The 14610-nt window shown below is 40.9% G+C and overlaps 1 long non-coding RNA gene across 1 annotated transcript; it reads left to right on the top strand.

Moving 5' to 3' along the window:
* The first annotated feature begins 343 nt into the window (after nt 1-343).
* LOC130540603 (uncharacterized) lies at nt 344-10153 on the top strand. Its single transcript, XR_008954598.2, has 4 exons — nt 344-4437; nt 6605-6826; nt 8730-8798; nt 8939-10153. It is a non-coding gene; the product is annotated as an uncharacterized LOC130540603 (long non-coding RNA).
* The last annotated feature ends 4457 nt before the right edge of the window (nt 10154-14610 follow it).

The raw sequence follows: 14610 nt of genomic DNA, 5'->3' as shown, positions 1-14610 counted from the left end.
AGTACTATCACATTTTGAAGTAGGTAAGCTCTATGGATCCTTTTATCTCTTAATCTTCTGTGAACCTGTGCTGAACTTAGTCACTAATAATTGATTTAGAGTCTAACCTTTAGGCAATATGTAGTCCCCTATTTTAGTACATATTAAGTCTCCAAAATGTATAACGAAGTCACATCGCTGAAAGTTGAACAGTAGTCTTAAATGTGTTCATATACTGTATATGTGGAAGGAGGAAAGGTCCTTCTCAAGGCATCTTGCCTTTTTGATAGTGTTTTCACCAATGTATTTCCAAAACTTTATACATTCTTTTCCTTGATAGTTGATCACACAATAAATATCTGGTTGAAGCCAAATACTTGCCACCTATAGCAAGCCTAATAATTTGTCTTTGGTGCAATACTTCTATTTTGCCAATAATTGAACAAAAACAAAAATTCATGTCAGACAAAGATGATGAAAATGCCAAAACTGAACTGTTGCTTGCAGGCAGCATCAGCAGGAAAAAACTCAAAATGTTTACTCATCAGCTGAGATATGAATATCTAAATTCTACATTGCAAACAGTGTTGTATAAGTCAGTGTATAATGAATAAACATATGGATTCAATAGTTGAGTACTGTCTACACCATAATAGCTTTTAGTGCTCAGTTTCTGAGTTAAAAGGTGATAAGAGGGTTAGTTTTTCACTTGAGCAACCCATTTCCAATGAGGAAAGAAATCAGATTATGTTTTCCTAAGATTTCCAAATGCCACCTGAAAATAAGAACCCCAGCAACCAAAGTAGAAGTATATTCTAAAACTTAGAAAGGTTTTTTCCATTATTCTCATTCTTATTTCAAATTTTGAGATAGGTTGAGAAAAATAGTTGCTTTCCATCTGGCTGTCCTTTTGCCTGGGGAAAGTTGTGCTGTCATGTTTTTAGGTCTGACAAGAACTTAATTGTGTGAGTGATCCATTCCAGATCTAGACATAACTCTCCAACCCAGAGACTCTTCAACTGTCACAGAATAGCAAAAGAACTATTTGACCTTTTGTTCTTGTCAGACTGGATCTGCCAGAAGCCTCCCTCTACAATGTTATATATTCATATTCTCTATAAATTGAATGTAGACATTGAAGCATGACTGAACAGGCATTGAAGATGTACTTGGTGAGGTGGATTAACTCTACCCATCTTTAAATCTGTTGCTTCAGATAATTATAGATGAGAGATGCTTATTTGGATTGGATTGCTATTTATTCTTATGTTTATTTTACTAAGTGGTGAGGCAAGAACACAAAAATGTACAGTTGAAAGACAGATTGGCCTGGGTTGATTGATAAGTAATGTGTGGGGTGTTTTGGCTTCTGATCAATATTTGTATTCAGTCTGCAATCTAAAGTATGTATAATTAAAAAAACAGGTGAGAGTAACATCTGATTATAATTTCTCCCCAGTTAATCTTCAGAATTAAAAGATAGTAAAAGCGTTAAGAAAAGGGCAGAAAGCGGGCCGGGCACGGTGGCTCATACCTGTAACCCCAGCACTTTGGGAGGCCAAGACAGGCGGATCACCTGAGGTCAGGAGTTCGAGACCAGCCTGACTAACATGATGAAACCCATCTCTACTAAAAATACAAAAATTAGCTAGCTGTGGTGGTAGGCTCCTGTAATCCCAGCTCCTTGGGAGGCTGAGGCAGGAGAATTGCTGGAACTTGGGAGGCGGAGGTTTCAGTGAGCTGAGATGGCGCCATTGCACTCCAGCCGGGGGCAGCAGAGCGAGACTCCATCTCAAAAAAAAGAAAGAAAAGGGCCCAAAGCAACCTTAATCACTGTATTGAAATGATTTAGTATGGCTTTTGTAAGAAAGTATTTTAGGTCATGGTCAGCATCCCTCCCTGAACTTGGACATTCTACTGTTGCCAGGAGCCCTAGATTGGCCTGTGATCAACTAAGGCTCCAGTTAGCTGTTGTGCAGTTTGGACCCAGCATTACCATAAATGGAGTCCAGCGAATTTCTAGCCATTATCAGCACACTGGATAGTTTCTGGGGGACCTTTATAAAGAAGACACCAGGAGTTTAGGTGGTTTTTAAACTGTCATTCAGGCAGCTGGTCATTGAATTAACATAGCTCATGACTTTTCAAAAATTTTCTGCTATACCTTTACTGTTGATAATTGCTACTAATAACATGACTATTATTTAGGCATTGCTTTACAGTTCATAAACATGTTTCATGTATCTTATTTTCTTAGTTATCAAGACAATACATTGTGGACTTTGTTCCTTTGTATCTTACTGGTCATGAAATTTATTTGGTTTATTTGTTATAAAAATTCAAAGTTCCTTTTGGGAGGCCGAGGCCGGCAGATCACAAGGTCAGGAGATTGAGACCATCCTGGCTAACACGGTGAAACCCCGTCTCTACAAAAAAAAAAAAAAAAAAAAAAATTAGCCGGGTGTGGTGGCGGCCACCTGTAGTCCCAGCTTACTCAGGAGGCTGAGGCAGGAGAATGGCATGAACCCGGGAGGCGGAACTTGCAGTGAGCCGAGATCACACCACTGCACTCCAGCCTAGGCAAAAAAGCGAGACTCTGTCTCAAAAAAAAAAAAAAAAAATCGAAAGTTCCTAATACTGAGAGAAAGACTGCAAATAAAATTCACTGCCCTCAGCTTCCAGAGAAACCAAAAAACATAAAACCTAATAACCAAAGAATCTTGCATCTTAAGCCCCAGAGTTTACTGAATGTGTCGCAAAATACTCACCTTGACCTTGTTCTACCCAGGGTGAAGGGATAGGAGAATGTGAAGGAAGATGATGTTTGATCTCAAATACATTGGAGTAAAGAGAAACACTAAAAATGGGGTAAAGGATCCTAGACCCAGCAATGTACTTAAGCTCATTGTGCCTCAATTTTTTATCAGTTTATACTCACATTTGCCACCTTCCTTTTAGGATCATCTTTGAATTGTGGATAGAAAGATACATGAAAGAAACTTTGATAGGAATTATTAATATCTTCCTCGAAGTCACAGACCTTTGATTTTTCAAGGTAATAATCTGAAAATAGATACATGGTGAGCCTGTGTAACAAAGGTTTTTTTTTCTGCAACAGGTGCCCATGTACACAGCTGGAACTGTATTTTGCCGAACCTGAGCCATCTACAACTGTGATTCTTTGATTCATAACTTTCTCTACACACTAGCTCAATAAGAATTGCTGGTTTGCCATTTTCCTAGGAACCTAGTTTTGAAAAATCTTGGAAAGAAGATAATTCTTCCCGTTTATGATATATGAACTACTCCCCTCTGTATTTCTCCTGATTCCTAGTAATTTACCTATTGTAGCTTCACTGAATAGGAACTCACTATCTTAATAGAGATCTTTTATTTATTTATTTATTTATTTATTTATTTATTTAGAGACAGGGTCTTACTCTCTCACCCAGGCTAGAGTGCAGTGACGTGATCACAGCTCACTGCAGCCTCAGCCTCCCAGGCTCAAGTGATCCTTCTGCCTCAGCCTCCCACGTAGCTGGGACCACAGGCACAAGCCACCACACCCAGCTAATTTTTGTATTTTTTGTAGAGACAGGGTTTTGCCATGTTGCCCAGGCTGGTCTTGAACTCCTGGGCTCAAGCAATCCTCCCACTTTGGCCTCTGAAAGGGCAGGGATTACAGGCATGAGCCACTGTGCCTAGCCTTATTTTTTGGAAACGGTCTTGCTTTGTCGCTCAGGCTTAAGTGCAGTGATGTGTACATGGCTCAATGCAGCCTTGACCTCCTGGGCCCAAGCAATCCTCAGCCTCCCATGTAGCTGGGATCACAGGTATGTGCCACCACATCTAGCTAATTTTTTATAGAGACAGGGTCTCACTTTGTTGCCCAGGCTGGTCTTAAACTCATGGGCTCAAGTAGTCCGCTTCCCTCAGCCTCCCAAAGTGCTGGGATTACAAGTTTGAGCCACCACACCCAGCCAAGAAGTTTTTCTCTCCTCAGAGAGCTCTGGTTGTTAGAAACTTCTACCTGAGAATAAGGAAACCTGTCTCTCTGTATCATGCAAATGGAATAAAATAGAAACACAGCTCCTCCTGTTTTCCAGTATAGAACCTCTAACTGCTCAGGTGGACTGTCTATCCTTCCCTGAAGTGCTGCACCCCTCTGTTATTCATCAGGTCATGTGTCCTTATAATGGGCATTTCTATTGGTACATAAAAGCTTCCCTCTCCTGTTCACTCAGCTGCTACCCAAGTTTCCTGTGATACCAATCTTAGAAGAGCTTTCAAGTCTCCACTGCCTCCTTCCTATCTGCCTTACAGCCTCTGGTGGTTGCTGAAGAACTTTAATTACAGTGTCAGAGTGTTCAGGGACAGTCCCAACTCCCTTCATGTGAGGATTGCAGAAATGGGCTTGGATCGTATACAGACAGCGTTATGAGGCATTGCTGAAGAACAGTAAGTTCTTACACAGAAGATGTCAACTAATATATGCATTTTCTTTGCCATACCCCAAGAGGCAGGAGCTGATTCCTATATAGTTAGGATATAGCTGACCAATGTTCTCTTTAAATGTAATTTCCATCTGCCACATTTTAAATTACAGGTTTTTGCATCAGGAAACTGTTGGGTCCAATTATTTGGTGCCTTGGAAAGGGCATTAAATGCATAGTGAGAAGATCCTGGTTTAATCTGACATTCCACTTACTAGGTGTAGAAGCTTGAGCAAGTTAATTAATCTTTGAGTCTGTATACCCAGCTGCAAAATGAGGATAATGCTTATCTTATAGAGTGTTGTGAAAGCAATGAAGATTGTGTGAAAGGGTTTCATAAACTGACAAGCACTGCACAAATGTAAGGTCCCCTAAGGAAAACCTTTTCAAAACTCAAAATCTATATGAACAGAGATACTTATTCATGTTGGGTGGAATGTTTTACAGCCATTAAAAATTGTAAGAGAAAATATATTGAAAAATACAATCTAAAATGGTGAGTTTGCAATTACAACAGTGTAAAACCTGTGTACATAGACTAGAATATGGAAAAAATGGATTACAGGGCAGTGGAATTGAGTGACTTTTGCTTTAAAGACTCTTAGGTATATTAGGTGTATTCAGTTTAGTTCAATAAACTTTTATTGAGCTCTCACTCTCCCAATCCCCGTGCTAGATTCTATGAGTGCTGAGACAAATAGGACATACTCCCTCCTCTCAGAGACTCCCATTCTGTACAGTCTTGTCAAAGTTTACTGTGTATGTGAATCACTGGGGAGCGTATTAAAAATTCACATTATCTTACTCCCACCAGAAGATCTGATTCAGTAGGTCTGGGATGGAACTAGCTCACAATTTACATTGTTTTAAACAGTCACCCTGAGTAATTCTAGTGTAAGTATTTTAATTCTGTACTGAGAAACCTGCAGTGAGATTTTAATATTTTTACACTAAACGGTAAGTAATAATTATACAAATCTGCTCATTGAAGAAGTTACCTGTTCTCTCTGCATGCTTGAGCTGGTTTTTATGTGTCTCTATCAAGGATGGGAAGGCCAGCCTGCAGTGATACCCCTTGGAACCCTTGCAGTGTAGAAACTACCACACCTCTCAACTTTTATCTCTTTTCCTCACTCCATTTCTCCCCACCACTTCTCCTAATGTTTTCTTCTTTCTATGCAAGTGTTAATCTCCCACTCTGGTTCCTTCTATGCCTAGTACTGTATCAACATCCAGGTGCTTCCCCTTCCTTTCTCCACCCCACCTCCCAGCCAGATATGTCAATTGTATTGAAAACAACTTACATCTAGTTTACTAAGTACAAACTTGTGCTGGTTAATGCTTCTCAAAAAGTAGGAGTGGGCTGTTTGTTGAGATCAACAGTCATTTTTTTAAAAATCCGATATGGAAATTTTTGTGTCAAGTTTCACTATCACTTAGTTCTTGACTGATTTTCTTCTGATGGGTTAGTAGCTCTCAACAGAAGTTTAAAAGTCCCCTGCTCAGGTACCTGTCCTGCCGATAGAGCTGGGGTGTACCCTGCACCCTGACTCAACATTGCTTGTCTCCACATGCCTGTAAATGGGCTTGGGTGGCTTTCTCAGGCTACACACCTGTCACTTCTTAGTCACCCAGAATCAAAATATTAACAGCTCTGATCACATTTTCTGAACCTATGAGGCTTTATTTCAAGAGTGGTGACACTCCAAAATGCAGCTAGGATTTCCACATTTTCACGTGTTAGTGTTGAAATCATTTTTACTTCAGGAAACCAAGGGTTGGACAATGGCTTCCAGACTTTCTCCTTTCGTTATGCTCCTTCAGCGCCTTATGCAAATACCGTTTGTCTTATGCTGCCATTCGTCTCCTCTGCCAGAATGTGAGGTCCGCGACAGCAGGGATAAGAATGCATTCATTTTTATATCTGCAGTGCCCTGGAGAGTGTCTGACACATAGTGGGCACTCATTTAAAAACCACCAATTGAATCATTAAGGTGACCAAAAACAGGGTGGGGGAAATACGTCCATCAGACAATAGGGAAATATTTCTTAAAAAAAAAATTTCCCAAAACTAGCTTTTCCCTCTTTATGTGTCTGAAATATCTCATAAATTTTTAAACTATCCCTTTCAGCACAAATCTGCCTGGAGCTGTTTCCTGAACACAGGACCAAAAGGCAGGAATCAAAAGTAGTAATGAGTTTAGTTATCTGTCTGTTACTGAAGGTGACTTCTAGGGCATCCTCCTGGCATTGCTTCTGGAATACAGTGACTTAGACTTATTCGGAAGAACATCTCTATGCTGTTCATCACATCGCCAGCACCTAGCCCTGTGCCTGTGCATAGTAAATGCTCAGTAAGTATTGTTGAATGATTGTATTAAATTGAGAAGAAATTCAGAAGCTAGTCCCAAATGAACTTAATTGCTCAGATTTTCAGTTAGTGGTTTTCCCCAACTTGCTCTCTTAATCTAGACAATTTTACTGCCTCCAAATTGAAGGTAGCTACTATTTATGTCATCTAATTTAACAAATATTAACTTATGTCTATTCTGTGCCTATCTGTGGGCTACCCAAAATTAAACCTAACCTCATATAGTTTCAGTCCCCATACAGTTGGTTCATAATTCTCAGTGCTCCCACAGTCCTTTGAACATACCTCTTATAACATTGCCCAAATACTACTGGAGATATCTGCCTATTTCTCTCCCCAGAAAGACCGTGAAATTCTGAAGAACCTAGTCTTATCTTGGTATTCCTATGCTGAACTTGAAGTAGTAGGTTCTCAGAAAATCCCTGCTGAGACTTAACTAACTTGTACATAAATAACCATTCCCTAGTAACATGTGTTTGAATAGAAATATATTTTGTATTTGAATAGAAAGAAACATATGGTTTTCTAAGTATATTCCTAATTTAAAGGGATACTAGGTGAAAGAAACAAGATTGGTTTTTGTGTCTCTATTAAACACCTTCCAAGGTGTCTTACTTAGTTATCAAACCTGTCCTTTTTCTGACAATTCCCCTACCCCTGTCCTGGCCAGTGGGTCCCTAGCAGACATCCTGGGGGCCAGAGCTTCCTTTGCTGATTGGTGTAGGGATGGACACCTGATCCCAAATAGACCAGTTTCACCTTCTCTTGAGAAATTGGGGTTGAGGACACTGGAGAGTCTGGACTGGTTGCTTGAGCCAGGAACACATAAACTTAGGAGCCAGTGGGTATAACCATGTACCCAGAGAGACAGAGAAAGCAGTCTTCAGAGAAAGAAACAAAGGCAAAATGTTCGGAGGTGAGGGAGACATGCAAAATGGATGCCTGGTTTTTGCCATGTTTATTCCCTGGTTGCTACTCTTTCTGAGGCCAGATTATTCAACTTTTCCATGGGTTCCACGGGAGATAACTCACTTACCATCTCCATTTGATCTTGAGTGAGTTTGAAATGAGTATCTGCTTTCACAACTAAAAGAAGTCAAATTAATATACTATGTGACTTACAGAAGGAATTCTCATTACTTTTTAAGTCTCATTACCTTATAATCACATCTACATATCCCAGAATATATGTCAATCAGGAATTACTTAGATGGGAAATTCCTGATAAAATAAGATGCAGTAGGAGGGTAAGTGGCTTCTCTGCTTTTCAAATTTTTTAATAATCTAAGTCACAAAAACAGAAAGCAAATAAATGGAGACTTATTTACAGAGGGGATTGGACACGTCAGACCTTTTTTGCAACCACACAATTGGATTTAAAAGATTTTGAAGAACCAACACATTTGGCAGCTTCCCAAACCATCTATTTTTGAAGATTCTGCTTTCCAGAACTGTATTAAGAATGGCCCTTGTCACGGGCGTTAGCTGTGTTTCAGGCTAGCCAAAACTAAAAACTGGAAGAGACTAAATAAGTATGTGTGCATGTAGAGTAGCCCAGACCCTGCAAGTGGACTGACCATAAACAATGATGGCCAAATCTATGAAAATAAGATAAAGACCTTGCTCTTCAGAAACAGTGCCAGATGTGTTCAGAGCTTTGTATACCACACTGTTTCAGCCCTGGTATGCCACACCGTGAATTTAGTGTTCACTTACAATAATCATTTTGAAAACATGCATGGAAAATACAGAGGAACTGTGAACTGCTAAAATCATTTGTCTGGTTCAGGAAAGTTTCAGAGGAAAATCTCGGGGCTTTTTCCTAGAATGTTATGAAAATATTAAATTATACTGATTGCTGCCAACATATTTTCTAACCATTCTAGGAAAAGAAAAAACAACAAAGTTTCCAGCTCTTACTCTAGATTGACACTGGACCTTGTTGATGCTTGCAGGTAATTTGACTGCGCCTACTTTCTTTTTTGGTTAATTGTGTTAAATGTGCCTCATAGCTTATATTCCCGGTGAGGCTGTCATTTAGAAGGGGTGGGTGGGGGCTGAGGGGAAGCTGTTTTAATTCTGGCTTTTGTTTCAGCCACTAAATGTAATGCCACATGATTGTTGACCCAACAATAATCCAGTTAAAAAACAGTCTTCAGAGTTACTACATCATCAGAATTAACCCTGATTACATCAAATTATGTTGAAACAGACCACAGCTGTTTGCCCTGTTGAAGCAACTGCTTGAGAGCTCCTCCGGAAGATACATCTGGGTGTCACTAAGATACATTTTGGGTTTAGTTTTGTTTCTCAACACAAATGTAGGAGGGAAACAAACCCTGTTCTGCTGGGGTGCTTGGTGGGAGCTGAAAACCTTGTGATTCTCCAGCAGTCAAAAGTCATCTCAATTACCAAAGAGAAGGGAACCTGAGATCTTTTGTTTCAGTTTTCTATAGGAAGGATGTAAGAGGAAGGAAATTCAAATCTGTTGAGTATTGCTCTTGCCAGCAAAAAGAAGTGGAACTGACTAGTGAGATGGTGGTGAGATTTTCTTTGGTGGCTGTGTGCAGTAGTATCAACCCAGGAGAGTAGACTGTTCAATTTTAAGAATTTTGCAAGATGGTTGTTAAAATAGAACATCGTTAAAATTAAGTTGTAATAAAAAAAGGGAAATAAGCATTGGAAAAGATGTGGACAGATTGGAACCCTCATACATTGCTGATGGGAATGTAAAATGGTGTAGCCACTGTGGAAAAAAGTTCAGCAGTTCCTTAAAAAGTTAAACAGTGTCACCATATGACTCAGCATTTTCACTCCTAGATAAATACCTAGATTGAAAACGTATGTCCACACAAAAACTTGTACAGGAATGATCGCAACAGCATTATTCATAATAGCCAAAAAGTGGAAACAACTGTAATGTTCATCAGCTGATGAATGGATAAAATGCGGTATATAAAGAACTGTCAAGTGCTTCAACATGGATGAAACTTGAAAACATTATACAAAGCGAAAGAGGTTAGACACACAAGGTCACATATTGTATGAATATGGTTATGTGAAATGTCTAGAATTGGCAAATCCATAGAGATGAAAAGTAGGTTAGCGGTTGCCAGCTGATGGGATTGGGGGAATGGAGAGTTGCTAATGGATATGGTGTTTCTTTTGGGGTAATGAAAATGTTCTGGAATTAGATAGCTGTGGTGGTTGTCAAAGTTGATGAATATATTAGAAACCATGAATTATAAACTTTAATATGGTGACTTTTGTGATACGTGAATATCTTAATTAAAAAATTAAGTTATATAAACTTATAATTAAATAAGTTATATTAAAAAGAAAGGTAGTAACTACCCCAAACTCATCACTTGGCTAATTACATTTTACTATTGTGTTCTTGGTGTTATTTATGTCTATTGTGTCTTTATGTTGGAAATACTAAATAATGGTGTATTACTGTGTATCTCTTAACTCTGTATTCAAGGACATTAACTTGATAGCTTAAAACTGGCCATGGCTGGCAGAGTATTTATGCCACAACAGTTGGCATATACTGTAAATCAAGGCACCCACCAACACCACCAGGGAGCCAATTTTAAAATATTTGCCAGCACATCATTGGCTATATTGTCGGACAATCATCTTGGGTAGTTCTGGTAGAATTATATAGTTAGATGAGGTGAAATCCTGAGGCCTCTAGGTTCCCAGCAAAACAAAGACTAGCAAGCCTGCACAGTTACTATGCAATTTATCAGGTGCAGAAGGAAATGACGTTTCTGGTCATCTGTTGAATAAAGCCACTTTGAGTTCAGGGGACATGGTTTTCTCCAGCTTCACTAGTGTTGCATCTGGTACAAGGGGTTAAGTGCTAAACCCCTGTAGGATTGTCACAGTGAAGCCAGATAACAGAGTAACCGCAAAGAGATTTAATTATGTAGTCCCACAAAGGAGGGTGTGTAAAGAGTGTACAACAGTGTCAGAGTTTGGAAACCAAGGGTTGACAAAGTTGGTTCTCTGGAATCTGGGGGTACCAGTTAAAAGGTTAAAAGGAGTCATTGTTTTTTGAAACTATCCAAGAGTTACAGCCATGTTTTTTTGTTTTTGTTTTTGTTTTTAAGATTTCAGGGGAATCTTATTTTCTTACATGTTTCTGGAATTTTTCTTTTTTTTTTTAATTTATTTTTAAGTTCCAGGGTACATGTGCAGGATGTGCAGGTTTGTTACATAGGTAAATGTGTGCTATGGTGGTGTGCTGCACCTATCAACCCATGACCAAGGTATTAAGCTCAGCAAGCATTAGCTATTTTTCCTAATGCTCTCCCTCCCCCAACCCCCTACCCACTCACAGGTCCCAGTGTGTGTTTCCCTCCCTGTGTCCTGTGTTCTCGTTGTTCAGCTCCCACTTATAAGTGAGAACATGCGGTGTTTGGTTTTCTGTTCCTGTGTTAGTTTGATGAGGATAACGCCTTCCAGCTCCATCCATGTCCCTGCAAAGGACATGATCTCGTTCCTTTCTATGTCGAGTTACAACCATTTTTAAAAGTGGAACTGCACAGGATTACCTCAACCTGCTAAGTCCTTCCAGCTAGGCCGTCCCTGTGGGTTTAAACGCAATGTAAAGAAAGTGGATGTTAAGTGTTCTTACCACAAAAATGATAACTATATTAGTTAATGCATTTGTTAGTTAGCTAGATTTAACCATCCCACAGTGTATTTTATGTATTTGTATTTATATTTCAAAACATCATATTGTACATAATAAACACATACGATGTTACCTGACAATTTTTATTAAAAAAAACCACTCCAGCCACTTATAGGTACCTTCACAAATACTATTCTCTGGTTTGTATGGATCAGAGAGTTCTAGATGTTCCAGTAGTCTACAGCCCCCACCTGTCATCCTTTAAGGGTTGGTTCCTTCGTTCTCACAATGAACATTTAATGAGCATCTATTCTGTGCTGGTACCATGCTGGGAAGCTCTGGGAATACAAAAATGAGGAAGGGCCAGATGTGGTAGCTCATGCCTGTAATCCCAGAACTTTGGGACGCCAAGGCAGGAAGATCACTTGAGCCCAGGAGTTTGAGACCACTCTGGGCAACATAGCAAGACATTGTCTCTAAAAAAAATAATAAGTGAGAAAATCACATTCATGTCTTCAAGGAACTCACAATTCCTTGACAAGGAAATATTTGCTGTACAGTGTGATAATCCAATTTATATAAGTGCAGTGTGGATACCAAGAAAAGAGTGAACAACTTTGCTGGGGAATGGGGACAGTCAGTTTTAGGGAAAGAGGTCTTGACGTATGTTCAAGATCTAATTCAAGGTAGGAGTTCTCTCTGCAGAGCAAATAAAAGGAGCCAGCATTGCAGAGTGTGGTTTGGAAGACTACAGCACTTTCTCAAGGATCTTGACAGTCTTTGTTCTTGGTAGATTATGACAACTGATTTACCAGTGTCAGCAGCAAAGTCCTGGGAGCCTAACTGCCACAGAGCCATTAGCACTGATTCTGGTTATTTTCAAAGGAGAAATTGGGAAAATGGGATTGCTCAAGCTTTTCTCTAAGAAAGTTGTTTGTTTGTTTGTTTGTTTGTTTTGAGACAGAGTCTCACTCTTGTCGCCCAGGCTAGAGTGCAATGGTGCGATCTCAGCTCATTGCAACCTCCACCTCCCAGGTTCCAGCAATTCTCCTGCCTCAGCCTCCCAAGTAGCTGGGATTACAGGTGCCCGCCACCACACCCAGCTAATTTTTTTATTTTTAGTAGAGCTGGGGTTTCACCATGTTGGCCAGGCTGGTCTCAAACTCCTGACCTCAAGTGATTCACCCGCCTCAGTGTCCCAAAGTGTTGGCATTGCAGGCGTGAGGCACCGCACCCGGCCAAAAGTTTATTTTCAAAATGTCTCCCACTGGGTATAGTGTCAAGTAACTCTCAGACTATTAGCCACAGACAGGGAGGAAACCCAATTAGGTCTTTAACCCCACCCCATTCCCACTTCCAGATCTCATCCTCAACCAGATGCCCAGAGTTGACTTGAGCAAGTTAAGGTAATTTGATATAGGGAACCATGTGGGCCTCAAGTAACTAGGGGTTAAAGAAGCATACACCTTTATATGCCTGAGAGATGAGTGTCCTGAAAGACACCAGCTGAGGTGGTTCAGCTGGTCACACTGACCTTCGTAAGCAGCACTCAATTCTGAAATTAACCTGTCAACTAAATTGAAGGGGAGAAAAAGCAGAAGGGCTAGCACACAAACATCCATCCCCACCCCCAGTCCAATCACTGACGTCAGGCCTGGCGTGGGTGGTATTAATCACACAAGCTTGGTGTGCAGTTGAGGACAGCTCTCCTTCCAGCCCTTCAACCCGTTTCTGAAAGCATTCCACCAGCCATGCACCTGCCGCTGGCCACAAACCCTCAACTCCCAGACAGGCACGGATGCAGCGACGGATGTCCCTGACGACACTCAAAGCCACAGTGCACCCTTTAGAACCCCAGGCTTTGTGGGGAGTGGGAGTAGCTATGAGCGGGGGCCAAAGTGGTACCCATGCTCTCCCAGTGTGCATTTCTCTAATCTCTGCAGTGCTCCCTCCTCATAAGATAGTCATTTCCTGAGAATTTAATAAGAATATAAGATTAATGACCCAAAGCACTCTTGGAGCCAGCGATTAATTCCCCCAGGAAATACCAGTGGTCTTTAAACAAAATTGCCTAAATTATGGGCTAGTGATGCATGTCCGCTCAGGGCTTGGGGGTGGGGGGATTGTCACCCCAACTGGTTCCGATAGATGGCGCCTATCTTCATGTAAATCATTCAAATGATTTGTTTTCCATTTTTTTCCCAGCAAAAACCGGGGAGCATTTAAACAGACACACACAGCAGGGAGTGGAGAGGACTTAGTAAAAGCCCAGACAGGAACTTTCCGTCCAAGGGTTGTTTCCAGGCCTGGCACGCCTCTCAGGCTCAAAAGACTGAGCCACTCCAGGGTGCAGCCAGGGACTTGAGCAGCAGTCTTGCTTCCTATGCACAGCCCGAGATGGGCACTAGCAGCAAGAGGGACGCAGGGTGGGAGTCCAGCTGAAGAGCACAGTAAAAAAGCCCCTTTCGGCCGGGCTCACGCCTGTAATCCCAGCACTTTGGGAAGCCGAGGCAGGCGGATTACGAGGTCAGGAGATCGAGACCATCCTGGCTAACATGGTGAAACCCCGTCTCTACTAAAAAAAAAATACAAAACATTAGCTGGGCGTGGTGGCGGGCGCCTGTAGTACCAGCTACTAGGGAGGCTGAGGCAGGAGAATGGCGTGAACCTGGGAGGCGGAGCTGGCAGTGAGCCGAGATCACGCCACTGCACTCTAGCCTGGGCAACAGAGCGAGACTCCGTCTAAAAAAAAAAAAAAAAAAAAAGCTCCTTTCTTTAACCTTTGGGGAAAGATGGGGGTGTTCAGAGAACCCTTCCCAAAGTCGATACCTGGTGACTGTTGTATTCATATTTCAAGGTCCCTCCTGCCATTGGCCAAACAAGAAACATCAAACTTTTCCATTTCCACATGAAATTGTAAATAACACCATCTTTTCCTAAGCAAACAAAATAAGACTTTAAAGAATTTCTGGCAGAATATGACCTAACCCCCAACTAACTCTTGCTAAACAGTCTTCCAGTCTGTGTATTGAATCATATAACTATCAAAGGATACGTAAGACTACTCTTCTGGGGGAAGATAGGGCATACGTATGCCTGACTTGCATCACAAACCTCAGCTG

This window comes from Pan paniscus, chromosome 9 (assembly GCF_029289425.2).
Source record: "Pan paniscus chromosome 9, NHGRI_mPanPan1-v2.0_pri, whole genome shotgun sequence".
Lineage (NCBI taxonomy): Eukaryota > Metazoa > Chordata > Mammalia > Primates > Hominidae > Pan > Pan paniscus.
This window is presented reverse-complemented; position numbering and strand designations above follow the sequence as displayed.